The following is a 23,052-nucleotide window of genomic DNA, read 5'->3' as shown; positions in this document are numbered from 1 at the left end:
CACGCACACATCTGGGCTCCCCAGCAGCTGCTGTCGGTGGAGTTGCCCCCCGCTGCCCCCCAGTTGGAGGCTGGCCATGACGGCCTCCAGCCCCAGTCTCCCACGCAGTCTGCATGCAGAGGGCGACCAGCACTCTGATCCATCACCATGTGTCCTTAATGTCTTTCAGCCGCCCACGGGGACATATATTATTGATGGCCCTGGGCAGGCAGCAGATTGAGCCAGACAGGGAGGAGTGAGAACGGGGCAGAGTTCCCATAAAGCGACGCAGGCTTGCAAAAGATAGACTGAGATATCTGCTATAGTAACAGAAGCAGTGATAACTCCGCCCCTTCCCGGTGCATTTCAGTTCCCACCTGGCAGACGCCCCCTCCGAAGCGAGGGACACACAGCCCATCGTTCCTTCATGGCGATACTGCTAAGAGAGAGGAATAATAGTGGTAATTATAATAGCTACAATTCAGTGAGCGCATAGGAAACACCAGGCGTGGTGCTGGGCCTTGTACAGACCCTGCCCCAGGTCACCTCTGCAAAGTCACAACTTTGTTTTTGGTTGAAGACTCTCGTCAAAGTCACAGCAACAGAAAGTGGAAAACTCCCCCCGATTTAATGATGAAACCACAGCGAGCTATTTCCCAAGCATTTGCTATTTGGGGAAGGACACGGGGTACAGTTAGAGACCTCGGGCTCTGGAGTTCGGCCTCAAATGCTGGCTCTGCCTCTCACCCCCTCTGCACCCTGCTTTTCTGATCGGTAAAGTTGGATACCCCATATAAAAATTGTGAGGATTAAGTGAGTAATCGTAGTAAACGTAGAAAGCCCTCAATGAAGAGCAACTCCCGTTACGTGCGCTTGAAATCTCGCATTCACGTAATATCCTTTTAATCTTGAAACAATTCTATGAAGTAGGTAATTTATCATCTCCATTTTGCTGATAAAGAAACAGGTTTAGCTAGGGAGCAAGGCTAAATACCATGTTCAAGGACACAGAAATGGAAGGAGCCAGGGAGGGGTTGTGAACTCAGGCCTTCGGACCTACAAGCCCACGCTCCTAATTAAGCTTTTCCCACCTCACCTCACTATCTGCCATATAAAGAACCTTATGCACAATCAAAAACACAAACAAAAACGAAAGCAAATTTACCTACTTTCAGAAAATATAGTTCTGCGTTAGTTCAGGTCCTTTGATAATCAGATACCAAAACAGGATTAGTTGTGTAGGAGATTCTTTGGGGGAAATGCCTAGAGAGAAAATAGGGATATAGCCAGAGGAAGCTGGGAGGGCCCTGAGGTAGCTATGCATGTCCCAGGTGTGGAGGAGAAAGGGCCGAAGGAGCAGGGGAGGGAGAGTCTTAGTCCGCAGAGCCATTCTAAGAAAGGTTTGCCAAGGCCCCTGGGGAGACCAAGTCCTCCCGCCAGAGGACGTAGTGCCTTCCAGGAACGGCCTTCCTTAGAATTCCCACCAAGCTCAGGCACCTGCCAAGAGCGCTGAGTGGGAAGCATGATGCAAACAGGGAGACGGTCTTCAGCTGGGACCACTGCCAATTACGCTCCTCCTTCAGTTGGTGATCTAAGAGGTGCATCTGCATGGCCGGCATCATTCTCAGTTGGAAGCGAGGAGATCTGGCAAAATATTCCGTGGGAAGGCCCTGAGCTCCATCTAAGCAATGTTTTGATGCCACACTGGATGAAGTAAGAAGTCAATTCCCTCATGGGAGGAATGCCTCTTCTTCCAGGCAGCCTTCCCAGGAGACAGGTCAAGGCAGGTGCTGCGGAGTCTCCCCCCACCCAAGGGCCGTCAGCTCTGCTCTGCAATTGTTCATCTCTTCCTGTGTCAGCCTCACCGTCTTCTCGGACTTCAGACACCTGAATACTCCCCCTTCTCTCCACTTTTGTCCTTTATGACGATACCAGATTTATTTTAGCTTTTAAGAAAAATATCCTGGTTTCTCAAGGTAGCCTAAATTATCTAGAGGGGTTTGTCAGATTCCTTGAGGGGGGCGAGGGAGCGGTTCACCAAAGAAGTTAAGTATCAGGTGTCTTGTGAAGTCACTGAATATTTTATTTTTCAGAGGATGGACCTATCATTTCTATCCATTCCCTCTCTCCGTTCTCAACCTTTCTCATACCTTCAGGCAATACGGCTGCTCCAAAGTACAGTGGGGAAGGAAGGAAGGACATCAAATGGATATATCTGAGTGGGAGATTGATTCTGTTTGCTGTAGCGTCTGCTGGTTACAGAAAACCCTAAGACAGAAGCATAAATTGATTTCCAATGCCGGTCTCTAATAACTCAAGCTCATTACTCTAAGTTTTACTTAGTGCCTAAATTGTTATTTTGCGTGGCCTTGAACCTGGATCAGGGTTGCAAAACAGTACAAACAGCACTTTATTACCTACCATTTGTCACTTATGTCATTAAAACTTGTTGATCCAGTTCGTGTGTGTGTGTGTGTGTGTGTGTGTGTGTTTTAAGTGTATTTATTTATTTATTTATTTATCTATTTGGGCAGGGATGGGGGGAGGGCAGAGAGAGGTGGACAGAGAGAATCAAATCCCAAGCAGGCTCCACACTGTCAGTACAGAGCCCGACCTGGGGCTGGAACCCACAAACCCTTAGACCTGAGCTGAAATCAAGAGTCGGATACTTAACCAACTGAGCCACCCAGGCGCCCCTCTTGTGTGTTTTTTTAATTCAAGTTTCATGATTTCATAGAATATGCCTCTGTTGTCAATTACTTGGTGCATATTTGACACAAACGGAGTTGCGGCTTGCGAACTTGTAGTGATGGTAGGAGGTCTCCTCATTTAGACTGTGCCCACTTAGGGAAAGGACTACTACATTTGTGTGACTTCCAACAGTGAGCATAGTCACTGTTATGTTTATGTTATTATTATGCTAATAATTTTTTGTTGGAATGAAACATACCTCTTTCAGGCACTGAGGCCTGTGGTTTACAGAAAGTCACAAAACTCGCCTTCATGGAGGTCACCTGTGTAGATGACAAAGAGAGACCAATAATCCAATAGTTTCAATTAAGGGTGGTATGTGCCACCAGAGAAGTACCCATGGGTGCTAACGGCATGAAGGGTGATGGGGGGACTGCAGAGGGGTTCCCTGGAATGGGCCGCCCTTGAGCTGAACACAAAGGACAAGTGGAAGAAGTGATTGTCCTCTGTCTCTTTAGCCTTCCCTAGGCTTTTTAATATCATTTTGTGAGACATAAATAATGTCCCTCCTTCCTCATCCACTCTTTCTCATTAATCCATTTAATAAGCCTAGAGAGCAATGGTCTGAAATGCTCTAGCTCTTGGGGAAATGTGTGTAGGGAGTAATTCATAGTACCATTATAATCACAAAATCTTGGGACGACCCAAATGTCCTTTTGACAGGCAACAATTAAAAAATGATGACAGATTCATTAATCCATTTAGTCATTCCTCCAGCGAACACTGAATGAGTGTCCACCATATGTCAAGCCAGGTTCTAAGTGCTAGAGATACGACACGGAACAAAACGGAAGTTCCTGCTGGCAGATGACTTATACTATCTGGCTTTTTCTCATTGTTAGGCGTACCTTTCTACATCCTAAGTACAATTTGGTTCTTCAATCTCTTTCAAGTCAAGACCCATTGGAGAAAAACAAGTGAAGAGTCGACTTGATTTCCATTTTAGAATCGAAAGTTCTACTTCCTCCATCTTTTCATTTATGTAAACTGTGATTTCAATAATAAAACACCACACATGGCTATTCTTCAGTATCTCTTGAGGGTCAATAACCCTTCAGTTACTATTTAAGCTAAAGAATTAATAAAGATTAAAAAGACATTCTTCCCTTGTGTTTTTGTGTAGAATGAATACTCAAACTGTAGACTCCATTTTAGGTTAATTTATAGTTGAATTCACAGTGGAAAACCTAAGTATTCATTTTAATTTTTTTTAAGTTTATCCATTTTGAAAGAGAGAGAGAGTGAGCAGGGAAGGGGAAGAGAGAGGGAGAGAGAGAGAATCCTAAGCAGGCTCATCACTGTCGTGCTGAGCCCAAGGCGGGGCTCCAGCCCACGAATCGTGGTCCACCTAGACGACCCTAAGTATTAATGTTAAAATGATCTTTGTAATTCTAACCTGCAATTTGGCAAGGGGCTTCTAGAAGTTTAGAAAGATACAAGAAGGGCAGGGCCCCTGGGTGGCTCAGCCGGTTAAGTGTCCCATCTTGATTTCAGCTCAGGTCATGATCTCACAGGCGTGACATCAGGCCCTGTGATGAGCCCAGTGTCTGCTTCGTGCTGAGTGTGGAGCCTGCTTGGGATTCTGTCTCTCCCTCTCCCTCTGCACCTCCCACATTTGTGCCCGCTTTCTCTCTCTCTCAAAAAATAAATAAATAAATAATAAATAAATAAATAAATAAATAAATAAATAAATAAAACAAGAAAGAAAGAACTGAACGAGATATCCTTGGGGGCGATAAATCTCAGGTTTCTCTTTGGTTTCCCGAATGAAAATGTAGCCTTCTTTCCAGAAAGAGAGGTTCAAACACATTGTTCAGAAATAGCTGCTAAAGTTACTCCTGATTTAAACTTTTGCTACCACTTCCTGAATAAGTACTTATTTTGTTTATGCAATGTCTGATGATTGATATGGCTAATATCTGAACAAGGGTTTCCCAACCTCGGCACTGCTGATCTCCGGGGCTGGGTAGTTCTTTGTTGTGGCACTGTCCTGTCCATTGTAGGATGTTGAGAAGCCCTGGCCTCTACCCACTGGATGCCAGTGGCGCCCCCACTGCTCTCTCACCCCATCCTTCCATTGGGACAACAGAAAATATCTCCAGATATTGCCAAATGTCCCCTGGGGGAGGAGGACCAAACTGCTCTTGGTTGAGAACCGTTGTTCTGGACAAAGACTATGACTATTGTCCCCTTGTTCTGTGCAACTGTATATCCTGCTGGTATTTGGACAACGAGACTGCCATGTATGGATGGACGGGTCCTTCACTGCATGAGAGCACCCGGCCAAAGGTGTAGGAGAACTAAACTCCAGTTCTTGCTCTGCTTGCCAAGCCAAAAAACCTACAGGAGGCCTGTCCTGGAGAAAGACACCACTTTAGAACTCACATGCGGGTGACTTGTGGGCTAGCTTCTGTTAGCAAAATGAAAAAAATGATAAGCAGACATTATCATAAAAAATGGTAATGTCAGACATTAAATTCATCTAGCCCAACTCCTTCAGGCTTACAGATTGGAAAACTGAGGTTTTCCATGGAATTCTGGAAGGATGACTGTGAGAAAATCCATCAGTTTCTAACTTCGACAGAAAACTTGAGATGTGAAGGGAGAAGTTAATGCTCTTCGGGGAACCTGACCATCAGATGGAAATATCTAACACGTATTTGGAGAAGAGCCCTTCCATGAGCAGAGGAAGGAAGCACAAGCCAAACTGCAAGCAGGTGTAAGATAAAGAAGTGAGACCCTTCATACGAAAGATATGGACTGAGCAGGGAGAATGGCATGTACTTGACCAGGCAGGAAATGTCCCTGGAGAAGAAAGAGCTGAAGCTGACTGCTCGGCTCAGTTCAAATCCAAAGCCAGTGTCTGACGCATCCATGTGGCCATTGGGACTGATGCCCGGCCCATACTGGTACAGAGCACAAGCACAGCAAAGCCTAGTCCTGAGCAAAAATGTTGCTGACAGTGGAGACCCTCTGGGGCAGAAGCAGAAAGCCCTCCTAGGGGAAAGGGCAGGCTGTCCAGGAGGAGAGAGAGTATTCTGAAAAGCTACTGTTTCAGTCTTCCTTCTTTCTATAAGAAATGTATGGCTGGGGCACCTGGATGGCTCAGTTGGTTGGGCGTCAGACTCTTGATATTGGCTCCGTTCATGGTCTCAAGGTTTGTGAGTTTCGGCCCTGCATTGGGCTCTGTGCTGCTGGCATGGAGCCTGCTTGGGATTCTGTCTCTCCCTCGCTCTGCCCTCCTCCACCCCACCTCCTGCTGTCTCTCTGAGACTCTCTCCCTCAAAGTAAATAAAGTTAAAAAAAAAAAAAAAAACCAAAAACATGGCTACATATGACACTCTTCTTCCCCTGGATGATCCACACACCCAGGGTAGTAAGATAAGTTGTATTTTGCCACTGTCTGCCCCAACCCGCCTGCCGGACTGGCCAGATGGAACACATCCCTTCCCAAGACAAGCAGGACTCTGGGTCTCCGAGCCCAGTGACATCCTGGAACCTAACCACGTGGGTCACTGACCAAAGCACATGCTGTTCTCCTCGCCCTTGCGGGTCAGCTTTGCCTTGTTCAAGGGCTCAGCCCCTCTCACGTTCCCCAGCCAGGATCCTGACCAAATCTATGACAGGTTTAACAGAAGCTGTGGCAAAGCTCAGAAGCACAAGCTCAGAAACCACCACTGACACATCGCTCCTCCTCCCTGGGCTTCTGGCTGCAACCCCTTGGCAGTTTTCCTCCAATCCTCCCTCCCAGGGACCTCACAGTTTCAGTGGTTCCTGTCTTTCCTATGGGCAGTATTCAAACACTTAGGAAGCAGCTACAATGCACCAATTAATTAGAACAGGTGCCTGGAGGCCCCCTGCTGGGTCAGGTGTTAATTTGCTCCTGGCGGATTCACATGGAGGTGCTGGGTCCCGGGGACGGGGACCATTCCCACAGGTACAGGAGTATTTCAGTGTTACAGCCCTGGTGAGGTCTTACCAGGGGATAACAGTCCCGAAGCTCCCCCTCCTTCCGGGGAGTACAATTTGACTCTGCCTGCCTCCTACAAACTCACAGAGGCATCTGTAGCTCTCCAAAGGACCCTGAAGGGCATTTCAAGCTCTAGACATCCACCCTCTTCGGGAAGTGATGGGGTCTAGAGATAACCCACAACACTATACCCTTGCAGATTTCCTTTCCACAGAACGCCAGCTGTGACACCTTTTTGGGAAGAGACTCATAATATACCCCGAGCTGCTGACTCCCCTATTCTGCTGCCAAACTTCACAGACATTTCTGCGGGGTCTGACTCTATAACAATCCATAAGGCACTAACTACGGCTATAATTAAAGTGTAAAAATCAATCCAGCAGTAGCACGCAGCTGGGAGGGGATGCATCTCCTGCGATGTCCCCAGTGGGCCATAACCCTCCTCTGGCTGCCGTGGCATGTGGCAGAGGGCATTATGTCAGCAGCATGAAGCCCGGAGTGCACCTCTGGCTGTTACTTCCACGGCAGGGGTTTGGGAATTAGTCATTATGCTGCAGTGACAATGGCAGGGAAAAACAGACCCCCGGGCAAGTGTTGTTAGGTGAGAGACTCAGCCTGGAACTCTGCAGTGAGGGTGTGAGATTTGGTGCCAGGAAGGAACCAGCCAGGCTGAGGGGGGCGACTGAGCAGAGACGGTGGGAGATCTGGGACCAGGAGAATGAAGGAAGAAAGAGAGCCAGCCCAAAGGGGAGGCAGAACCCCCAACACTTTACTGGGGTTTTCATTGGGTAGAGACTGCCAATTAGATGCATTAATTTAATTAAATCTGCTTGGCATTTAAACGTACCACATATCTACTTAACACATGCGTGTGTTTATGTAGATTATTCTACAACGTGAATTTCATTTTCAGTGACTCTTGTTATCCTCATAAAATTCTAGAATTAAAAGGCATCTTGGCTATTGTTACCGTCAAGTGATAGACTGGATCTCCATTCGGCAGAAGTCTCTGCAGCCTGGCCTGGAAACCACACGCCCTACATCGATTTCGCTTTTGTGTGGGTTCAATGGTGTCTCACCCTCCTCAGCCCCCAAGGGTGTCCACCCGGAACCTATGATGTGACCTTATTTAGGAAAAAAAAGTCTTTTTGAAGTGATTAATGGAAGGATCTCAAGATGCGACCATCTTGGATCAGGGTGAATCATAAATCCAATAACAAGTATCCCAATAAGAGAAGCGAAAAGGAGAAAACACACAGAGAGGATGATATGAAGACAGAAACAGAGAGGAGAGTGGTACATCTGGATTGCCAGTGGCCACCAGAAGCCAGGACAGGGCACACAATGAATTCTCCTCCAGAACCAACACTACCAATGCCTTAAGTTTAGACTTCTGATCTCCAGACTCTGAAAGAGAAAATTTCTGTGGTTTCAAGCCACCCAGTTTATGGAAATTTGTTTCAGCAACCACAGGAACTACTATATGTTGTACCTGGTGACATGGTTTGGGGGATGGCATCAACTGCTAGTTTGGGGGTCAGAATAACTTGGATTTGGATCTGAGTCATGCCTCTGCCAGTTTTCCTTGTACAACCTTAGACAAATAATTTCTTAATGTTCCCTTCTGTGCAACGGGGATGGTAAGTAATATTTACTTCACAATGTTGTAAAAATGAAATGAGATACAGTGGTAGAGCACCTCGCACATAGTTAAGTACTGGGTAAATTTCAGGTTATTATCATGACCTATTATTAGAAGTTGGTTGAGCACCTAAGCTAATAACTAGTTAAAGGGAAGATGGGAACAGACACGAGTTACTTACAAGTAGGCATTCCAGAAAGAGACAATGCCTCCCCTTCTGAAAAGAAGTAGGGATACAGAATATTTGGAAGAAGTACTAAAGAGAGACCATTAGCTGTATCTGAAAAGAGGAGAGAGGAGAAGAGAGGAGTAGGCTGGGAAAGACATGAGGGGAGGACTGGTTTTAAAATAAAAGAAGTATTGCTATTTTGGAAGCTGAATGGGGGGTGTGGCTCTGTGTTTGGAAGGAGGATGGAAATGGAGACACTATTATTCTAAAGAGAGGGAAAGAGGCTGTAATTATAAAGGGGATGTTCATGTCTCACATGCTGAGTAATTAAATGAACATGCTTTAGGGAAGCAATGGAAAGGAGCCCAGGGAAGGGTGAATTTCCTCATCACGATGCCTTCAAGTAACAGAATGGGCACCTGCCCATCTCCTGAGCTGGAAGAGATGACAGGTCACAGATTTCTAGGCCACAGCCCAGAATGAGGGAAAGAGCACTGCCTGGGAGTCATGTTGGGCATGACTGTACCCAAATGGTACATGTACCCAAATGGGTACAGAACATGTCCATGGGGTCTCATCAAGACTGAGCTAGTCCTGGAAGTGTGGTTTTGACAGCAGAGAGGATGGAGTATGTTCTAATGTTTTAGAAGCACATACTCTCTTTGCCATGGCCCCACTTCACTTCACATGACCTGTTTGAGCCCTGCAAGCCAGACAGAACAAATGTATTTGGTACCTAGCAAAGGGTGATGTAATATATTCTTGCCCTCTCTCCCTGCAAGTCCCAGTGCTAAAAATGCACACTCATTGAGGGAGTTGATTGCTAGTGTCATTTGAACCTTCTTTATCCCTATTTCTTTGGTTTTGTCTACTGGTTCTATGAATTACTGAGACAGGAGTGCGAAAATCTCTATTGGCAACTGTGGGCCAGTCTATTTCTCCATTCAGTTCTATGAGGTTTGCCTAATGCATTTTTGAAATTTTGTTACCAGGTGTATACATATTTAAGTTCTAAATATCTTCCTGAAAAATCAACCTTTTCATCATTAGTCTGTTTAATATGAATACTCCAACTTCCTTACAACTATTGTTTGCTGAACTTATCTGCCTTTATATTTAAAGAGAATTTCTTATAGACAGCATATAATTGAGTCTTATTTTTTTCATCCACTCTGACAATCTCTACTTTTTAATTGGAGTATTTATAACATTTACATTTAATGTAAATATAGATATGGTTGGGTTTAAATCTACATCTTGTTTTGTCTTCTATTTGTCCAATATGGTGTTTGGTCCTTGTTTCTGGTTTTCTATTAATTGAGTATTTTTAGCATTCATTTTTTTTTAAATCTCCTCTATTAGCTTATCAGCTCTATCTCTTTAAGTCATTGCTCGAAGATTTAAAATATGTATTTTTAATTCACTGCAGGTTACCCAAATAGCATCACAAAACTTCAAGAATAACCTAAGAGCTATGTACTCCCAATCCTCTAACCCCTGTTTGTTTTATGTGCTATTATTGTATATTTTTCTCCCACACATGTTACAAAGCCCATAGTAAATAATAGTTTTGCTTTAAACAAAAGTAACTCAAAATGAGTCACAGATTTAAATGTAAAATTTAAACCCAGAACTTTTAAAAGAAAACATGAGGGAAAATTTTTGCCACCTTAGAGAAGAGCAAAGATTTGTTAAAAAACAAAATGTACCTATTAAAGGACAAAAATTAATAAATGCACTTTATTAAAATTAAAAACATCTATTCTTTAGCAGACATTGTTAAGGAAATGAAAAGGAAAACCACAGACTGGGAAAGATAAAATGCAACACGTTGATATGAAAGAGGACACATAACTAAGATAAAGAACTCCTACAACCCAAGACAAATAACACAATTTAAAATGGGCAAAATATTGAAAACATGAACATGCTTCACACACACAAATACATGCATGCACACACACATATACACACAAGAACGGCCAATAAGTACACAAGAAAGTGCTCAGAGTCAACTGCCATAGAAATGAGGTACAAATTAACATCACAACCATGCGAAAATACACAGCCACTAGAACGGCTAATAGTTAAAAAGACTGACAATATTAAATGTTGCTGAGGATCTGAATTCGTCCATAGAAACAGAGAGTTAAGAAACTAAGTCTTTGAGTATTTTTGTCTTTCGTCTAATTTTTTCTTCTCATAATTAGCAACTGCTTTTATTCCTGTCAGATTCTTTGACTATGCAGCTACTCCTGTTTATCCACCATCTGATGTGCTTGACATCTAATTAACTAAATATTTACAAGAAATTTTCAGAGGCCAGCTGACAGCCGCTGTCTGGGAAGAGCCAAAGGGTGAGCTTGCTTGAATGGGATACGGAAAAGCTGCTTAACCGTGACACAGGAGAATAATAAACACTAGATGAATTCCTTCCAGGGGGGGTGATGTGCCCATTTCCTTTCCAGTTTCTCTGGGCTTTGCAAATTGTCTCCCATCACTACTCCTCCATCCCCACCCCTACAGTGACCTCAAAGCCAGTGGATGAGAATTCACCTCGTGAATACTCGCCACCCCCAGAAGGTGAAAGTTGGGAAATGTAGAAGTGAGACTCTGTTGCAATGGTACTTTGGTTTTCTCTATTATTCCTTGGGAATTATGCCAGCTTTCTTTTCTTTAACAGGTGCATTAAAAAGTGACCCAACATTTAATAACTATGATTTACCAAGAGCTACCTAGCACAGCCTGGGGAAGGTGGCAGCCATCGTGTCCATAGAATATAGGGCGCCAAGAACAGGTGGGAGAGGAAATTTTTTCCAGCTGGACTTCTAAGTAGTAGTTCAGGAACTTAGATTTTGCTTAGCTTCATAAAAAAACTACAGGGCTATGAAGTAGCTCCAAATGTTATTACGCCTTATGTCCTGGAGTGTAAGTGGCTTCTGCCGTGCCTCTTACTCATGTCACTGTGTGGGTGGCAGTGTTCTGGCCAACAATGACCGTGCACAGTTTGGGACTGAGCGACGTTTATAACCATCTCACTAGGTTCTGGAGAGTTCTCCAGAGCTGACAGCACAGGGCTAATTAGAAAGGCAACTCAAGTTATTTACCAGATAACGAGGGGGAAATGCCTGTGATTTAACTTTTACCTACTAATGTTCCCTGTGGGGTTTTTGAAGAGAAGTAATCACCTCCTCATTACTGCAAAGTGTGACTTGGTGTGTTTTTTTGCTGCTGCCATAGTTGTCTCCTCCTCTGGGCTCTCCGGGAGCTCAGGAGTTATTGCTCCCGAATGGCTTGAGCTCCTTTGAGGTATTCCATTAAGATCACCATTTAGATTTCCAACAGTCAAACGTGAAACAACAGACTCTCGGTAGTCAGTGTAACATTTTCCCTAACGCATGAATTTCCTTGTCAACACACAAGGAAATTATGTGTCTGGTCTCTGCTTTGCACATCTCCGGATAGGGCGCTCACTACCCCACCTGGAAGCCCATTTCTTCACAACGAGAGTTCTTAAAATTGAACTGAAGTCGCTCTCCTACTTTACTGGCTCTAATTCTTCCTTTCTCCGTTCAAGAAAACGAGTCTACTCTGATCTCCAAATGATGGCTTCTGTGTCACACTCGCCTCCTGCCCCTTCAACACTGCCCAAATGCTGTCAACCGCCAGTGTCCTCCCCTCCAGCCAGTGATACTGCAATAGAATTCTGACCGTCTCTGTTTCTTTTTCTTTTTCCTTCTTTTTCTGCTTTTCGATTTTACCTTCATTCTCCCTTCCTTCCTCTCCTTTTCCCTTTCTTCCTTCCTCCCTTTGTTGCTTTTTATCAAAAAAAACAAAAACAAAAACAAAAAAAACATGCAATCAAAGCACTGTCCAGAAACACAATCACATACATGCCTCCCCTATTCCCCACAGTCCCCGTGGAAGTACTACACTCAGATCTGCTCCGAATAAGGGCAGCTCTCTTACTCCATAAAAACAGAATTTGGGGTCCTATTTACCCAAGGAATCATGGTGAAAAGTTTGCTTCAGCATCGTATTTTTTCCCAGAATGTCAATATCTGCTGGACTCAGACCTCAGCTTTTCATTACACTACACATCATCTGACCACAAAGGAGCCTGAGAGTCAAGACACTTACTTGGTTCAATTCAGACGACAAACTTCCTAGTCTAATGTAGCAACTGACACAAGAAAACGTATTTCTTGAACATGAGGGCCTCCGATCAGTTTCCACATGATCACACAACATGAAGACACAACCTCTGAGCGCCCACGAAACTCAGTGACCCCCTTGCCCACTAAATTGTGGTGATTCTCTTTCCATAAGCATCAACTGAGATTCTAGAACCGTGTCCCCCCACCCACCACCTGCCTGAAGAGGGATATGTCATTCACGAAAGGAGGGGACCATTACAACCCTTGTGAAGCAGTATTATTGTTAATTGTAAAAATAATTTACATACGATATTTGTGTTCCATTGTTGCTTGTGATAGTGACGGTGTGCCATCCGGCTTTCTTCTCGTTTCTATGGGAAAACAACCACAAAGACCGCATTTTCTTCTCAGATCCCGCCAAAGTAAGAATGGATTTTAAATGTGTGTTTATCTGTTTATAATCATATATTTGGAGAGATTGGACAACCCGGATCCCTGCATTTTCCAAAATGACATAATGGGTATCAGTGACAGGGTGAAATTGTGGCTCGGAGCCATCAGACGGATATGGCATTTGCCGCCCAGCTACATGTACACAGTCAGGCTGATGAAGGCAGGCGGTGGAATTCAAACCAGCAGGCTGCGGTGTTTTGCGTTCAGCCCACGTCACCCGAGACAGAAAAACAGTGGGCTGACGCTGGGGAAAGTTGAATAATACAACGTTCCACTCCACGGGTTCCAAGCGTCAGCTGGACGACAGGGGGCCACGGTGGTTCCAGGGCTGGGGGACAGCAAGCGAAGGGATGGGGAGCAAAAGACACTCGTCAAAGAACATGCAGGGCCCGGGCAGACTCCCACTCGAGAGAAAGGAAACCAGCGGAGCATGGCTTGTCTTCTAGGGCCTGGACGCACTGTTACTTGGCACTTGCTGAAAGCAGTGTCCATTTTTGGTCGCGGGAAATGCAAAAGGAAACTCAACCTGGCGACAGAGGAAAAGGGAATCCACTGGTTCAAGTAACTGAAAAGCCAGGGGTCTCTGGCACAAATGGGGGGGGGGGGGCGCCGGTGACGTCATCCGTTTCATTCCCTCCATTTGGGGGCTGTGATTTCCTCTGTGTGGGCTCCACCTACAAGCAGATGCGTCTCCTCTGCTGGTAAGACAGCCGCAGCCGCCCTTCGAGGTTCCCATGCCAGCCTCTCAGCTACGCCCAGCAAGAAACAGCTTCCTTTTCCATGGTTCCCACACGACTCCTGCAATGGAGGCTCAGCGGCTCTGATTGGCCCACCCCTCAACCAATCACTAAGGGCAGAGGGATTTGATATGCTGATTGGCCAGACTAGGTCACATGCTCCCCCTCGGATTCTGAGCGTTTACAGCTTGGACGGAGGGAAGCGTGGCTAGTTCTGCCCCCCGCCCGCCCCCCCCCCCCCGCCAGCACCTCCCAAAGTTAAATGTTATCAGGCAGAAAGCGTGCAGGATGTAAACAAAAGTGGATAACCACATCGAAGTAACAAAATTGGTAGAACACGTTGGGGCAGAGTTTATGGATGGCAAGGGACTGCTATGTATAACACTAAATGGTGGCCGTCATCCCCAAAGAACCTACACGTTGTGGGGATTCTGTAACCAGTCAGGGTTCTGCTCCTTCCAGCCATCATTTTGATCACTGCCATTGTCAAAGTACAGCAGCTCCCAACCTGGTCTTGTCTGAAGATAAAAGCATAAGATTTTCCAGGATGAAAATGAATTTGGCCCCATCAGCAGTCAGAGGTTTCGAGGACTGATCATGTTTAAAAATATATAGCGATTGCCTTTATTCTTGGCAGCTTGTTAAGTTTTCATGTTTTCTTTGCTGACTTACTAGTGAAACCACTGTTACAGCTTATTATTTAATGAAGTAATTTTCTTTCAACGTTTATTTATTTTTGGGACAGAGAGAGACAGAGCATGAACCGGGCAGAGAGAGAGGGAGACACAGAATCGGAAACAGGCTCCAGGCTCTGAGCCATTAGCCCAGAGCCCGACGCGGGGCTCGAACTCACGGACCGAGAGATCGTGACCTGGCTGAAGTCGGACGCTTAGCCGACTGCGCCACCCAGGCGCCCCAATGAAGTAATTTTCTAATGTGAACTTACAAACGTTGTGGATGCTTCTGTTATTTTTTTAGAAGTGCCAAGAATCATCATTTCTAAGTTTGTTGGTTATGTTGATGCCTCTCCCGAGTGTCTGATTGCCCTTAATACTAGAGAACTGAGAGAGATTGTTCTGAAAGTCACAGAGAGCAGACAAGAGCCTTCTGGCTGGTGGATTCATTTAAGAGGCCAAGAGGCAATGTCTTCTCTCTAGAATCTGTTAGTCATTCCTACTGACTCATAGTAATTCCCTCTCTGAGCAGAAGTTCCCTTGAGGCAAGTCCCCACCATATGGCTGTTTCAACTTATAGAAGAATTCAGTGATGTTCACACAGCAAAGAGGTCCTATGACTCCCGGGCAGCAAATCAGAGACCAGTCTTGGCCATGGCATAACCCTAGCTGGCACCACCAAGGGTGACATTTTAACTTCCATACTCTTCTTGCTGACTACCCGCTCCACTCCTAATCTAGCCACTCATTCTGCAAATGCTGGACCAAAGATATCAGGGCACGAGTGAGTAAGAAAGAACATGAAAAACAAGGCAGTGGGGGGAGGTCGCCTGGGTGGCTCAGTTAGTTGAATGTCCGACTCTTGGTTTTGGCTCAGGTCATGATCCCAGGGTCATGGGATCAGGCCCCGAGTCAGGATCCGAGTACGGTGTAGAGCTTGCTTGGGATTCTCTCTCTCTCTCTCTCTCTCTCTTTCCCTCTGCCCTTCTCCTCTGCTCATGTATGTGTGCTCTCTCTCTTTCTCTAAACACACACACACACACACACACACACACACACACACAAGAACGTCCAGTCTTCTCTGATCATATTCCTATGCTTTCACTCATTGTCTCACATGAGCCTGAAGGAAATCAAAATGTCACCCTAAAATATGATACTTTGGCATAAAAACTATTTTGGGCTGAAGACTATTAAGAAACAAAATCTAACCAAGTAAATGTGAAGACCTAATTGGTTTCATTCATCGATTCATGAATCGGGCAGCATCCCATCTAGCAAGCAAGGGGAGCTCTGAGGAGTTGTACAAAATGGAAGGTTTTTATAGGAAGAAGAATAGGGAAAGGAGTTAATAGCAAAAGACATGAAAGGATTGCTTCAGGCAAGGTCACCTTCCCTTAGGGGTAAGGGCAGGGGGTCTTAAGAAGTGGATCACCTCACCTTCCACGGGGAGGTGGACAGAACCCATGTGACAGATTACCTCATTGGTGCCGACCAGAAAATTCCAGATTGATTGGCTTAAAATTCTACTGGAGAGGTTGAAACTGCAATTAAGTCTTGGTTTGCTGTCCTGGGGGCGAGTGACAACACCTTGGGCCTGTAGCTTTCTTTTTAACAAAGCAGGTACAAAACCAAAACAAAACAACAACCAAAAAAAAACATCTCTGCCCTCCCTCATTTGCCTAAAAGCAGGACATACATTTACAAAGTGCCTATCCCCCTTTCTCTGTCAGGAAGGGAGAAAACTTTAGACCCTTATCCATGTGGAGACAGTACCAACCAGAGGAATCTACCTTAAAAACTTTATTAGCTAAGCTTTATCTAACATTAGTTTTCAATTTATTGACCTTCCCACAGTTTGCTTCCCTTAGAAACCTAAAACTGCTTTCCTTTGTCCTGTCATTTCTCTACAAATTTACTGTTTGTCGAAGGTGCTACAGATGCCTGAACTCAAAGTCATCTCTTTGAGCTACTCATCTCTGGATACTCCCAAGTGCGATGCGTGTAATACACATGTTAAGAAACGTGTTATTCCCTTCTTAGTCTGTATTTTGTTATAGACTCCAGCTGAGAACCTAGAAGGGCAGAAGGGAAAGATATTTCCCCTCCCCTACAAGCTTGATAATCCCTTTGAGAGTTAAATAGGGCAGGGGTGAAGTCGAGCCTTGTCAAGGCTCACACCTCCATCTTGGATCCACTACCTACTAATGCTTGAGGAATCCATCTCAGAGGGATTGTAGAGGTTGAAAGTCTGCTCTGCAGGTTCCCATCAGTCAAAATCATTTGCAGATTCAGGGTAGCTACTACCCTGCCCTCACTATTTTGTATAGCTCTGTCTCACATTCTAGGCCTATTTGAAGTCATTGTTCCTTATCCCTCCCAGGGAACCAAAATGTAAGGTAGCCAAAGGGCCCTCGAATATGCCCATGCCAACAGAGACCCAGAGTTTATGCAAGTGAAAGACTTTGTTAAGACACCAGCCACCCTTTAGCAAATTTTCTTCTGTGCAATAATGAACCAAGTTCTTTGCTTCAATGTCTCTCTTTTCTTTTATTCATCTTTTTCCTTTCTTCATCACTCAGTCTTTGGGATGATTTTCATTACCTGTTGGACAGCTCGGTGTTCCAAAGGAAGAAAGATGTGTTCGTGAACTGTGCACACAACCCAGCCCCACCCTATCTGCTCCCTGACATGACTTGGATTGTCAGTGGGTCTTCTGTGAACCCCAGATCGTTCTCTTTAAGGGTTAAGCCACTGCATCATTAGTCCAGTTTGCAATTGTGGCTTTTACCCACTGTTAATTAAAGGTGGAAAAGAGACTAAGCCCTATGTCCCGGGATTCAGAAGACAGAACTTCAGAAATCATCTAGTTCAAAGCTTCATGGTTGAAGCTAGTAGTTCCTTTCTCCAAGATTAGTCAGTAAGAAATAGAAAAAATAAGAGCCAGTATGTCTCAGGTACTTGTCAGTGGCCAAGCACGTTTTCTACATACTTTACACACATTGTTTACTTAATTCTCAGAGTAACCCTCTCTGGTGAATATGGTCATGCCTGCCATTTTCTTTCTTTTTTTTTTTTTTTTTTTTTATAGCAACCCATTACCTTTACTAAACTGTGATTAATCTTTTTTTCAATATATTAAATTTATTGTCAAATTGGTTTCCATACAACACCCAGTGCTCATCCCAAAAGGTGCCCTCCTCAATACCCATCACCCACCCTCCCCTCCCTCCCACCCCCATCAACCCTCAGTTTGTTCTCAGTTTTTAAGAGACTCATGCTTTGGCTCTCTCCCACTCTAACCTCTTTTTTTCCTTCCCCTCCCCCATGGGTGTCTGTTAAGTTTCTCAGGATCCACATAAGAGTGAAAACATATGGTATCTGTCTTTCTCTGTATGGCTTATTTCACTTAGCATCACACTCTCCAGTTCCATCCATGTTGCTACAAATGGCCATATTTCATTCTTTCTCATTGCCCTGTAGTACTCCATTGTGTATATAAACCACAATTTCTTTATCCATTCATCAGTTGATGGACATTTAGGCTCTTTCCATAACTTGGCTATTGTTGAGAGTGCTGCTATAAACATTGGGGTACAAGTGCCCCTATCCATCAGTACTCCTGTATCCCTTGGGTAAATTCCTAGCAGTGCTATTGCTGGGTCATAGGGTAGGTCTATTTTTAATTTTCTGAGGAACCTCCACACTGTTTTCCAGAGTGGCTGCACTAATTTGTATTCCCACCAACAGTGCAAGAGGATTCCTGCTTCTCCACATCCTCTCCAGCATCTATAGTCTCCTGACTTGTTCATTTTGGCCACTTTGACTATGCCTGCCATTTTCAGACGAGCAAACTGAGAGAAGGAGAATCCAGGGAACTTGCCCAGGGCCGTATGGGAGACCTGGGATATAAATCTGTGGGTCTCGGTCTGTGTTTGAGCTAAGATCTCAATCATTCTAGAGCTGTCACTCTTACCCACCTACTCAGCTATACTTTTCCAGGACTAACACACAGATGAGGAGTAAGGGACAGTACTCTGAGGAGCAAAACAATTACTGACCTGCCCAATGCCACTGAGCACACACCTTCCATCATAGTCTGGCTAAGACTTGGAAACTACAAACTTAAGTGGGCAAGGCATGTCAAGTTACTTTATTTTCTTTAAATCGAATTAATTGTGACTCTGAGTGCCCACCCCAATCCCGCTGGCCTGGCTCAGTGAACTGGGGGCCTGTCCCTACCCAGCACTGTGGAAGAGCTCAGGGGTCTTATGTGGAGAACATTCGAGGGGAGGGGCCTCATGGTTGCCCCCGTAGCTGCCAACCCACTTACAGCCCAAACCCACGTTGTTATTCAGAAGCAGAAATTCTGCTGATTCTTGCCACTCTTGTACCCCTCAATCTTTCTTGAAGTGAAGGGCTCCAAGCCATGGGGGTCCCTCCTCTGCAGGGCAGACCACCCAACTAAACCTCTGCTTCCCTCCCACATCACCCAGAAGGTCCTTTTCCCCTCCTTGAGACCATCATGGTTCACAGCTGCCTCCCCAGTATGAGCACCATGAGCGCAGGAATGTTTGTTTTGTGTGCTGATGTCTCCTCAGTACCTAAGTCAGAGCTTGGCATGCAGATTTGTGCTCCTTGGGCCCCTCCAGAAGGCCCTTCCTGCCTCTCTGCACCCCTACACTATGCGGCACCATCCCCACAGTGACTTCAGGCTCTCCAGAAAAGCAGGTTCGCCCAGCAGGCCTGGAAGAGACAGGAAGCCAGAGAACGGGGCAGCCAAGCCGCTCATTCTTTCTACTTCTTCGGCAGCAGAGACAGAAGCCACACTAATCTCAATAAATCACCCTACCCTTCGTGGGCCAGCCAACGAGCATCCAGCACTATTTACCCATCTTCTAGCTGTCGTAAAAAAAAGACAAGTGTGAAGGTCATTGTACAGATTTCAAAGGCCTTTCTTACTGAAAAGGCAAAGTTTGAGAGGCTCCTCTCTCCAGCCCCGGGATAATGAGCGCATGCGCACACTTAAAGGGATTTTTCTTCCCCTCAGCGCTCTCTTGTTGCACACCACAGTGCCGCTTTCAGTGTGGGGAGGCTGGTGAAGTTCTCTGCAACCTGCCCAGCTCAGCACCTGCGGGCGGGTATCGCGACTAGAGAGAGACACGTCAGGAGGCAGAGACACGCTGGCAGAAGGGGAGAGATAGCAGACAGAGCATAGACATCACAGACACACAGCGATGCACAGAGACCCCAAAAAAGACACTTCGGAAGGACACAGAGACAGACAAGAAACCGCGAAAAAGGAAACAGCGAGAGTTAGAACACCCCAGTGCTGAATTGCAAATTAGATGTCCTGTCTGTCATTCCCCAAAGTGAACTAACTTTGCATGAAAGCAGCCGCTCTGCCACTGAGGCAGCTTAGAAAAAATAATGTCACTTAATAGACTATCTTACTGCATCCCTGCTTCCAGGCTCAGCCACTTAAAGAAGGAGTATCTTTGCTGTCGGCTGCTTGTCCCCATTGCCCAGATGCTGAGCGGAAAGCAGATCTGCGGTCGCCTGGCACGAGGGACAGGAGGAGGGCATGGGGCACAGAGGCACAGGAAGAAACTTCTAGAATGCGGAAACCTTTATGTCTTGATTGTGGTGGTTACATAATGGGTTACAGGGGTCAAAATTCACAACCCCTTGACATGTGGAATGGGTGAAGTTATATGCTACGTAAATAATGCCTTAATAAAAAGGGCTGCCCGTGCCCACACACTCACACACGCACCCACACACACACAGGTGCGCGCTTGGCTCCTGAACGGAACATGGGCTGGGGACAGAGGGGAAACGTGACTAGGGATGTCACAGTGGTTTAGGAGAGAGAAGGTGGCAGCTTGCGGTAAGGTGACAATAGCACAGGGGGGAGGAGTGGATGTGGGGTGTATTTTGCAGGTGGGTCCAAGGGGAGCGGCTGACGGATCTGATGAAGGGAACCCGAGGAGACAGACCGGGAGGGGCGATGTCTGGGAGTCTGGCTTAGGCAGACGAGCCGATAGTGGTCACACAGTATAAGTACACAGCCCTGCGAAATATCAACCCCAAACCAAACATCATTTCTTTTTCTTTTTCTTAATGTTTATTTATTTTTGAAGGAGAGAGGGAGAGAGACAGAGCACGAGCAGGGGAGGGAAAGAGAGACAGAGGGAGGCACAGCATCCGAAGCAGGCTCCAGGCTCCAAGCTGTCAGCACAGAGCCCGACGCGGGGCCCGAACTCACGAACCGCGAGATCATGACCTGAGCCGAAGTCGGACGCTTAACTGAGCCACCCAGGCGGCGCCCCAGACATCACCATTTCTGAGACCCTTCCCTCCCTGGGTGGAAGACACCCCAGAAGAGCTCCACACACTAGCCTCTTCTCCATTCTGTCCATGGGGGAGAAAGGAGACAGAAGCAGGGGTTTGGCCGGGGGGAGGGGGGTGGCGCCCGAGGACTTCTCCCAGGTGCGTGTCCACTGCACCGTGTACTTCGGGAGCTCCGGGGTAACCCCTAGCAATCGGCAATCAGAGGAAAAAGAAACCATCCACACTCACCCACAACCCTGGGCCCAGGTAACCTGAGGACCCGGAGAAAGGGAACAGTGGCCCCTGTCCCTGTACACCCCTGTCATGCCACAACCTACGGCTGAACCTGAGATCAGTCTCGGGCTCTGTCTTCACCTGAAGCCAGGGGGCTGGGAGGCCTCGAACCCCCAGTGCCTCTCCGGTCCGGATGCACCGAACCATTTCCCCACACCAGGTGCTCAGCCTACCTGCTGAGAACACACAGGCTGCCCGTGGGGGTCACTGGTCCTTCGGGACATGCGCCTCTGCCCCAAGGGACCATCAGAGACGAGCCCTGAGTGTGAGGCTGCAGCACAGCACCCCAGCCCGAGCGTATGGTTAGGACCCAGGAAATCTGGATGCAAGGCTGTAAGCTGAGGCTGGAAATGGTGGAGTGGAGCCCAGAACGGGGGGCCCCTCAGTCCCCCAGGACAGGATTTCAGCCTCTTCCCCGGGGGGATGACTGGGGTGGATGCCCAGATACCGTTTTTCCTTCCAGCAGGGTCTTGAGCCCTGGGCCACCAACTGGGGAGTCCCCGATGCCCAGCTGTGCTCCAAGGGGGGAGAGAGGTAGCGCCTGGTGGGCTGGGAGCCCTTGGGCCAGGGCCAATCAGCCGTAGCCTGGAACGCTCTCTCCTGACTCCCCCATCCCAGCTGTTTTTCCTCCCAGCGCCCCCCCCCTTCTCCCCAAATCTCCATCCCTAGTGATTTCCCAACTTCCCTTTCCCCTACATATCACTGTCCTAGAAAGAACACGTCCTTCTGCTTCTGGAACACAAATCTACTGACGAGGCTCTAATGGACGGCAAAACGTGAAGAAGGAGAGGCGATGAAGGAAGGGAGCTGTCCGCTGTTTCTATTCGGTTTCATCCACTCAGTTAACACTACCTGAGCCTGTCCCCTGTGCCAGGTGCCTTCCAGAGCAGGGGACACAGAGGAGTCAAGCAGAGGCTGTGCATGGCCTGTACCAAGGCTGCTCCCGGGACACACCGCAGCTGGGCAGCTGGGCTTACCCCGCTCCCTCCCGAACCTCCACGACCATGAGAGCGAAGCCCCAGACCAGCCACCGTGGGAGGAAGCGGGAGAGGGGGAGACAGCGCAGGAAGGTGGAGCTCAGCAGTCATTTGAAAGCTCACCACTCAGACAGAAGACAGCTTCAGCTTTCTGTGCTCCCTTGGGTGCCTGCATGGCAGCAGCTGACGAGGACCCGGGAAAGGCTTGCGAATTCACCGGCCAGCCGGGGAGAAGGACAGGCAGATCTGCCGCAGGCCCCAGTGGGTGTAGGGATGAAACGTGCAGGCTCTGGGGCAGGCTGCTGGGCTCCCGTCCTCACTGCCGTGTGACACATCCGAGTGTCCGAACCTCTCTGCGCCTCCCGTTCCTCACCAGCCCCCGGAGAGCGGGGACAGTGCCTCTCCCACAAAGCTGTTGCACCTGTGACTGGGGGAACGCGGCGGCAGGGGGCGGGGCAGCGCTGGACACAGGGCTGTGCGGCTGTCGCCGGCTGGACGGCCTTTCCTGAGTGCAGAGTTTAGGCTGGACAAGGCCCCCGACTTCTATGCTGAGGAATCCCGGCTCAGCTCTTTGGGCTGGTGAGACCCGGAACCTGCTTCCTCCCCTCCCTCTGGTCATCCGCCCGCAGCTGGCCCTCTCTGGAAGTACATTTGGCAATCTTGGAGGCTTCCGGGGAAAGAATGCACTTGCCAGCCCAGCTCTTGGGGCCTCCCGGGGCCTCCAGACCATCTCTGCTTTCTCTGCTCCTCCCAGAATCTGAGGGGTCTGGGCCCCAGGGGCCTGGCCCTTCCTCCTGACACTGAGGGGGGAGACAACAAACCCCCACCAGAGATACAAGCCTGCACTTGCTCCCACAGAGCCGCAGGAAGCCGCCACACAGGCCTGGACGCCAGTGTCTTCCTTTTGCAAGCTGTG

Source organism: Prionailurus bengalensis, chromosome D2 (genome assembly GCF_016509475.1).
Source record: "Prionailurus bengalensis isolate Pbe53 chromosome D2, Fcat_Pben_1.1_paternal_pri, whole genome shotgun sequence".
Lineage (NCBI taxonomy): Eukaryota > Metazoa > Chordata > Mammalia > Carnivora > Felidae > Prionailurus > Prionailurus bengalensis.
This window is presented reverse-complemented; position numbering follows the sequence as displayed.